The sequence below is a fragment of the Scyliorhinus canicula genome, chromosome 12, assembly GCF_902713615.1.
Source record: "Scyliorhinus canicula chromosome 12, sScyCan1.1, whole genome shotgun sequence".
Lineage (NCBI taxonomy): Eukaryota > Metazoa > Chordata > Chondrichthyes > Carcharhiniformes > Scyliorhinidae > Scyliorhinus > Scyliorhinus canicula.
The window spans coordinates 67957687-67967080 of NC_052157.1; positions in this window are offsets into that span (position 1 = coordinate 67957687).

The following is a 9394-nucleotide window of genomic DNA, read 5'->3' on the forward strand; positions in this document are numbered from 1 at the left end:
ATTTGGAGGTGTATCAATTCTTGTCCTCTTGCTAGTTTCCATTTCCTCCTCAGTTCGTCAGGTGTCGCCAATCTGCACCTACGTAGAAGTCCCCGACCGTCAGTGTGCCCCCGTCCCACCTCTATCTTTTGAAGGTGGTATCTAGCATGGCTGGGGGGAAAATCTGTGATTGCCACAGGTGGGGGCCATAAGGGACATTTTGTGTATCCCAAAGTGCTGTATCAACTGGGTCCACGTTCTCAGCGTAGCCGCTACCGCTGGGCTGGTTGTATATCGTGTGGAGGAGGATGGGAGTGCTGCTGTAGCCAGGGCCCGGAGGGTTGTTCCTTTACAGGATGCCTCCTCCATTTGTACCCAATCTGTGTCGGGTTCTTATACCCATCCCCTCACTTTTTCTGCTGTGGCTGCCCAGTAGTTGTATTATAGATTAGGTAGAGCCAGGCCCCCTCTGACTTTCCTTCTTTGCAGTGTCAGTTTGGGAATGAAACCCCTTATTTTTAAACAGTGACCCCCCCCCCCTCATTCTAGATTATCTAACAAGAGGAAACATCCTCTTCACATTCACCCCGTCAACACCTCTCAGGATCGGGTTTCAATCGAGTCGCCTCTTCCACTTCTAAACTCTGGTGGATCCGAGACCGCGCCCCCCTTACTCCAACCCCCCTTCTCCCATCCTGTCTATCCGAATGGGCTAAAGTAAATGAGCGACTCCCCTGTCCTTGACATACAGTCACCCAGTCAGCAGAGGGAGTTCTGACTGCATGGGAGGCAGTGATGCAGTAGTATTCATTAAATCATAGAATCATAAAATTTACAGTACAGAAGGAGGACTTTTGGTCAATTGAGTCTGCACTGGCCCTTGTAAAGAGCAGCCTACTGAAGCCCACACCTCCAATCTATCCCCGTAACCCCACCTGAACTTTTTGGACAGGAATGGGAATTTAACATGGCCAATCCACCTAACCTGCGCATCTTTGGACTGTGGGAGGAAACTGGCGAACCTGGAGGAAACCCACGCCGACACGGGGAGAATGTGCATAGAATCATAGAATTTACAGTGCAGAAGGAGGCCATTCAGCCCATCGCGTCTGCACCAGCCCCTAGAAAGAGCACCCTACCTAAACCCACACCTCCACCCTATCCCCGTAACCTGATAATCCCACTCAACCTTTTTTTGTCACTAAGGGCGATTTAGCTTGGTCAATCCACCTAACCTGCACATCTTTGGAGTGTGGGAGAAAACCGGAGCACCCGGAGGAAATCCACGCAGACACGGGAGAACGTGCAGACTCCGCGCAGACAGTGACCCAAGCGGGAATCGAACCTGGGACATTGACGCTGTGAAGCGACAGTGCTCCATGTACTACCATGCTGCCTTTATGCTACCGTGACGTCCTATTGTCATTGGGCTATTAATCCAAAGGCCCAGGGTAAAGCTCAGGGGAATGGGCTTCGAATCCCGCCACGGCAGATGGTGAAATTTGAATTCAATAAAACAAAATCTGGAATTAAAAGTCTAACGATGACCATGAAACCATTGTCATAAAAAGCCATCTGATTCACTAATGTTCTTTAGGGAAGTACATCTGAGGTCTCTTATAACCCGCGCCAGTCTTACGGGTTGGGGATGACTCATTACCCGTGAGTCTTGCAGAATACAAAATCCCCTGATAAGGGGGCAGGGGTTCCTTAACTTTTTTTTTCCAATAAAGAGACAATGTAGTATGGCCAATCCACCTACCCTGCACATCTTTGGGTTGTGGGGGTGAGACCCACGCGGACACGGGGAGATTGTGTAAACTCCACACGGACAGTGACCCAACGCTGGTTTCAAACCTGGGCCCTCGGTGCTGTGAGGCAGCAGTGCTAATCACTGAGCCACCATGTCACCCTCGGGGATCCTTAACAATGTTTGCTTTGTACTAATAGAGTTGGCCAGTATGGCACTGACCAAAGAAGACCCATTCGGGAACTACTGAAGCTGTACATAATAGTTAAATGTGAAATAAAGTAAGTTCTGTTTCTCCACCGACTCGGTGAGGGCTCTTCTTTGCCCCTCACAAAATCGTCTTTACCTGGTGTGGCCTACTTGTGACTCCAGGCCCACAGCAATGTGGTTGACTCTGAAATACCCTCAGGGATGGGCAGCAAATCCGGGCCCAGCCAACGAGGCCCACATCCCATGAACAAATGTTTTAAAATATTCAGCCGGCGATGCCACCTGCTTTCTCTCGACCTGCACGTTTGAATATGTAGTGTTTGTTTGAAGTCTCATTTTAATGATGCCTTTTCCAAAGTGTTTGTTTGTGGCGCGCGAAGCACAGACGGCGGCTGTCTGCCAGCTCCAGCCTGAGCCAGAGCGGCTGCTTGGAGGCAGTGAAGTCTCTTTGAAGGGATCTGGCAGGAGTAAACTCTCTCTCTCTCTCTCTCTCTGCACTGCTCCCCGCCTGGGTGTGCTGTCACTGGGAAACAACGGTTCCCCCACCAACCCCTGTCTCACTCTCTCTCACACACACTTCCCACTGCTGTTTGTTATTCCAGGAAAGGGCAAGAGAGACACACACAGGCACTCAAACCAGTCATTCTGACTGGCAAAAGGGTTCCTGGCACCTGACTTGGAAAAGGCAAACATCATTGGCATGTTTATTTATAGAGAGATCGAGGGGAAGGGGTTGGGAGAGAGAGAGAACGACAGCAGAGAGAGTCACAGATAAAAAGGCAAACAGGGCTATCGACATAGACACATTAGAAATCATCTGGTTTGCAGCATAAAGATATTTTGTAATCCAGACTCCACACACACACACAAAATCAGTCTAAGTTACTGCACTTTTTAAAATTTCCATATTTGCTTTCTCTTTTACAAATCTGCCTCCCCTCCATTGCCGCCTGCATTCTGACATAAAACAAAATTCACCTCCCAGCTAACGCGTCAGATTGTCAGATAACAGGACAACCTCGGAAAAGGGAGAATGTGTCAGGAACCACAGCTAACATTGCAAACACAAGGGGAGCGGCTTCCTTTGATGTGTTTCCAAAGAATTCTAATGTAACCATCAGAGCCCGGTTTTTTTTCCACACGAAGCCCATTGTTTGCCAAAAAAAGCCCGTCAGGCTGCAGCTTTCTCCAACTCGGAACACGTGCTCTGCTTCACTGCCGCACTATCGGCTTTGATCAGAGGGGCCTGATTGGCGCAGATGTGTTTGAGGTTTAACAGCTGGGCTAAACCCCTCCGAGTCACAGCCCCTCATAAATCCCACTGTTGTGTTATGCTGCTTCGGATAACACAGGCTGCTACTTGATGCGGTCTTAACTAAAGGATGCTCCGGACTCTGAAATGAGTTCAATGTGTTTATTGAACGATTAACACAGTTCTCAAATGAGTTAGACTCTCTACTAATCTAACTGTAGTAACTCAATCTAACTGTACCAGCTTGCTCGAAGCCACGTGCTGGGGTGTGATGCTGCTGATCAACCCTGTTGAACTCTCTTGATGTCTGTCTGTGGAAAGAGGCAGGGTGTGAGTGCCTCATCCCTTTTATAGTGTTTATGTCATGCCCTCTTGTGGTGATACCACCTCTGAGTGTCCTGACTGCCCATTGGTTGTGTCCTATTATGAGCGTTCATTGGTTGCATGTTTGCATATCATGACACCCACTGTCAACACTTGGAATCGACATTCACTGTTTAAACTGGTTATCGTGCGGTTAAACACTCCTTCACTCCACGCCGCCCCCATATATGTGTGCCTGTCAGATTCTGTGTGTGGACATGTGCGTGCTTGTGTTATGTGTGCAGTGACATGAGTGCGCGGTCACATGTGCAGATAAGTCATGTATGTGTGAACGTGCATATTTGTTGATGTGTGTGTCTACACATGCGTTTGTCCATGAGCATGTGTGAACATGTGTACATCTGAGGCCACGCAAGTGTGTATGTCTGTGAGCATGCGTCTGCATGGGCACATGTGTACGGCTGTGTGTGCAGACAACTGTGTGTGGTCAAGTGCATTTGTGCATCCATGCATGTCTGTGTGTCTGTGTGCAAACAGGTGTTTTTGTGTGTGGGGCAACTTATTCTCAATCTCATGTTCATATGCCTATATGGTCTTGCCCAGCCTCATCTCTGTGACCTCCTCCGGCCCCTACAATTCTCCCTATCTCTGTAAACTCCTCCAGCCCCTACAACCCTCCCTATATCTGTAACCTCCTTCAGTCGCTTAACCCTCCATATTCCTATAACCTCCTGCAACACCCTTCCAACCTCTACAACTCTGCCAATCTCTGTAACCTCCTCCAGTCCCTGCAACTCTCCCTATCTCGGTAACCTCCACCAGCCCCTATATCCCTCCCTATCTCTATGCTCAACCAATTCGGGCCTCATGCCTACAAGCTTGTCAGAGGGTCAGGACTGAGGGAGTGCTGAATTGACAGAGGGTCAGTAATGAGGGAGTGATGCACTGTCGGAGTGTTATTACTGAGGGAGTGCTGCATTGTCAGAGGGTCAGTACTGAGGGAGCACTGCATTGTCAGAGGGTAGGTACTGAGGGAGCGCTGCACTGTCTGAGGGTCAGTACTGAGAGAGCCCTGCACTATCAGAAGGGCAGTACTATGGGAGTGCTGCACTGTCAGAGGGTCAGTACTGAGGGAGTGCTGCACTGTCAGAGGGTCAGTACTGAGGGAATGCTGCACTGTCAGAGGTATCAGTACTGATGGAGTGCTGCACTGTCAGAGGGTCAGTACTGAGGGAGTGCTGCACTGTCAGAGGGTCAGTACTGAGGGAGTGCTGCACTGTCAGAGGGTCAGTACTGATGGAGTGCTGCACTGTCAGAGGGTCAGTACTGAGGGAGTGCTGCACTGTCAGAGGGTCAGTACTGATGGAGTGCTGCACTGTCAGAGGGTCAGTACTGAGGGAGTGCTGCACTGTCAGAGGGTCAGTACTGAGGGAGTGCCTTCAGTTGCCTGGGGAGACCTCAGCTCCAGAATTCCCTACCTAATCTCGGTACCTCTCTCTCCCTTTCTTTCTGTCTCCCCCTTTTTTTAAATGAGTTCAGAGTACTCACTTCATTTTTTCCAAATAAGGGGCCATTAACGCGGCCAATCCACCTCGCCTGCAAATCTTCGGGTTGCGGGGGCGAAACCCACGCAAACACACGGAGAATGTGTAAACTCCACACGGACAGTGAACCAGAGCCGGGATCGAACCTGGGACCTCGGAGCCATGAGGCAGCAGTTCTAACCCACTGTGCCACTGTGCTGCCCTCTGTCTCCCCCTTTAAGGCGCTCTTTAACTCTGACCTGAGCTTTAAGTCACTAGCCCTTATGTGAATTGGGGTCAAATCTGATTGTCAACACTCATTTATGCCTGCAGACAGAGCATGGTGATACCAAACATCAACAATTAGCCCATTATTCCAGGCTTTCATTAACCGAGGTAAACTGAGTACAAAATCAGGCAAGCGATGCTGAAAATATCTGGTTGAGCCACAACCAGACTGTTATGTCCAGATCTGGTTCCTTGTCCTACATTTTAGGGAGGATGTGAGGTTCACAGAGTGTATGAGGGATTGTTTCTCACAGCAATATGTTATAGAGCCAACGAGGGAGCAGGCTATTTTAGATTTAGTGTTATGTAACGAAGAAGGGTTGATAAATAGTCTTGTCATCAAGGAGCCTCTTGGAAGGAGTGATCACAGCATGCTTGAATTTCATATTCGGATTGAGCACGAGAAATCAGAGTGCCATTTTAGGGTTTTAGCGTTGGGCAGAGGTATTATACAGGCCTGAGGAAAGAGTTGGCTCAAGTAGACTGGGCACAAATAATTGAGGGTAGGAACAATGGTGGATGTTTCTCTCAATTAAAGTACATTCCAGAGAAGAAGAGAATTGTAAAAGGGAGAAAAACCTTCCATGGCTAAAGAAGGAAATCAAGGAAGGCATAAAGATAAAAACTAGGGCATACCATACTGCAAAAGCTAGTGGTAAGCTGGAGGATTGTGAGAACTTTAAGGTTCTGCAAAAGGCTACTAAAAATAAAATCAAAAGAGCTAAGATGAGCTGCGAAAGGAAACTAGCAGGAAACATGAACACTGATACCAAAAGCTTCTCTCAGTATATTAAGAGGAAGAGAATAGCAAAAGTAAATGTTGGCCCTTTAGAGGATGATACCAGTGGGGTAATGGGGTAATAATGGGGAACAAAGAGATGGCAGAGGCACTGAACCAATATTTTGCCTTTGTCTTCACGGTAGAAGATAATAAAACTGTACCCTAGGGTATTAAGGGAGGTGGCAACAGAGAAAGTGGATGCATTGGTTATGATATTTCAGAATTCCCTGGATTCTGGAAGGGTCATGGTGGATTGGAAACATGCTCATGTGACAACCCAATTCAAAAAAGGAGAGAGGCAATAAATAGGAAACTATAGACCAGTTAGCTTGGTCTCTGTGGTGAGAAAATTACTGGAATCAATCATTAAGGAGGCGATGACTGAACATTTGGAAAGACAAAGCTCAATCCACCATTGTAAACATGAAGGGAAAGCCATGCTTGACCAATTTGCTTGAATTCTTTGAGGATGTAACCAGCAAGGTGAATAATGGGGAACCTGTGGATGTGGTATACCTAGACTTCTAGAAGGCATTTGACAAAGTGCCGCACAAAAGACTGATGCAGAAGGTGAGATCGCAGGGGATTGGGGGTAGAGTATTGGATTGGATTGAGGATTGGTTGCCAGACAGAAAGCAGAAGGTTGGAATAAATGTGTCCTTCTCTGGCTGGCGCACTGTTACTAGTGGGATCCACAGAGGTCAGTCCTCGGACCTCAACTGTTTACAATCTATATAAATGATCTGCAAGCTGAGACAAAGTGTAACATAGCAAAATTTGGGGATGATACTAAAATAGGTAGGAAACAGGCAATGAAGAGGAAACAAAAAAGTTACAGATGGATATAGATTGGCTAGGAGATTGAGCCAAAATTTGGCAGATGGACTTTAATGTAGATAAATGTAAGGTTATCCATTTTGGCCAAAAAAAATGAAAGGCAAGTTACTATTTCAATGGAAAGCAGATTCAAAATGTGTCTGGGCAGAGGGACCTGGGTATCTTTGTTCATGAATCACAGAAAACTGGTATGTAGGTGCAGCATGTAATTAAAAAGGCAAATGGAATGTTAGCATTTATTGCAAAAGGACTGAAGTATAAAAGTAGAGAAGTGTTGTTGCAATTGTTCAGGTGTTGGTGAGACCACATCTGGAGTTTGGTGTCCAGTTTTGGTCTCTTTATTTGAGGAAGGATGTGATGGTATTGGAGGCAGTTGAGAGGGCTTGAATACAAGAGCAGGTATGTACTTCTGAGGCTGTATAAGGCTCTGGTCAGACACCTCACAAACCTCATTGAGTTCTTCGACAAGGTGACCAAACAGGTGAATGAGGGTAAAGCAGTTGATGTGGTGTATATGGATTTCAGTAAAGCGTTTGATAAGGTTCCCCACGATAGGCTATTGCAGAAAATACAGAGGCATGGGATTCAGGGTGATTTAGCTGTTTGGATCAGAAATTGGCTAGTTGATAGAAGACAAAGGGTGGTGGTTGATGGGAAATGTTCCGACTGGTGTCCAGTTACTAGTGGTGTACCACAAGGATTTGTTTTGGGGCCACTGCTGTTTGACATTTTTATAAATGACCTGGAGGAGGGCGTAGAAGGATGGGTGAGTAAATTTGCAGATGACACTAAAGTCGGTGGAGTTGTGGACAGTGCAGAAGGATGTTACAAGTTACAGAGGGACATAGATAAGCTGCAGAGCTGGGCTGACAGATGGCAAATGGAGTTTAATGCACAAAAGTGTGAGGTGATTCATTTTGGAAGGAATAACAGGAAGACAGAGTACTGGGCTAATGGTAAGATTCTTGGTAGTGTGGGCGAGCAGAGAGATCTCGGTGTCCGTGTAGATAGATCCCTGCAAGTTGCCACCCAGGTTGAGAGGGTTGTTAAGAAGGCGTACAGAAGGGCAGCATGGTGGCACAGTGGTTAGCATTGCTGCCTACAGCCCTGAGGACCCGGGTTCGAATCCCGGCCCTGGGTCACAGTCCGTGAGGAGTTTGCACATTCTCCCTGTGTCTGCATGGGTTTCACCCCCACAAACCAAAAGATGTGCCCGGTAGGTTGATTGGCCATGCTAAATTGCCCCTTAATTCGAAAAAATAATTGGGTACTCTAAAAACATTTTTTTTTTTTTAAAGTCATATGGTGTGTTAGCTTTTATTGGTAGAGGAATTGAGTTTCGGAGCCATGAGGTCATATTGCAGTTGTACAAAACTCCGGTGCGGCCGCATTTGGAGTATTGCGTGCAGTTCTGGTTACCACATTATAGGAAGGATGTGGAAGCATTGGAAAGGGTACAGAGTAGATTTACAAGGATGTTGCCTGGTATGGAGGGAAGATCATATGAGGAAAGGCTGAAGGACTTGAGGCTGTTTTCGTTAGAGAGAAGAAGGTTAAGAGGTGACTTAATTGAGGCATACAAGATGATCAGAGGATTAGATAGGGTGGACACTGAGAGCCTTTTTCCTCGGATGGTGATGTCCAGCACACGGAAACATAGCTTTAAATTGAGGGGAGATAGATATAGGACAGATGTCAGAGGAAGATTCTTTACTCAGAGAGTAGTAAGGGCGTGGAATGCCCTGCCTGCAACTGTAGTGGATTCGCCAACACTAAACGCATTCAAATGGTCATTGGATAGGCATATGGATGATAAGGGAATAGTGTAGAGGGACTTTAGAGGGGTTTCACAGGACGGCGCAACATCATGGGCCGAAGGGCCTGTACTGCGCTGTAATGTTCTATGTTCATTGTGAGCAGTTTTGGGGCCTGTAGCCCGTATCTAAGGAAGGATGTGCTGGCCTTGGAATGGGTCCAGAGGAGGTTCACAAGAATGAGCCCTGGAATGAAGAGCTTGTCATTTGAGGAAGAGTTGAGGACTCTGGGTCTGTACTCATTGGAGTCTAGAAGGATGAGGGGGCATCTGTTGAAACTTGCAGGTTACTGTGAGGCCTGGATAGAGTGGACGTGGAGAGGATTTTTCCACTAGTCGGACAAACTAGAACCAGAGGACACAACCTCAGAATAAAGGGAAGAACCTCAGAGATGAGGAAGAATTTCTTCAGCCAGAGGTGGTCAATCTGTGGAACTTTGATTCAGAAGGCCAAATCACTGAGTGTCTTTGAGACAGAGATAGATAGGTTCTTGATTTATAAGGAGATCAGGGGTTACGAGGAGAAGGCAGGAGAATGGGATGAGAAGAATATCAGCTATGATTGAATGGCGGAGCAGATTCAATGGGCCGAGTGGCCTAATTCTGCTCCTATGTCTTATGGTCTTCGAGTTCAGAG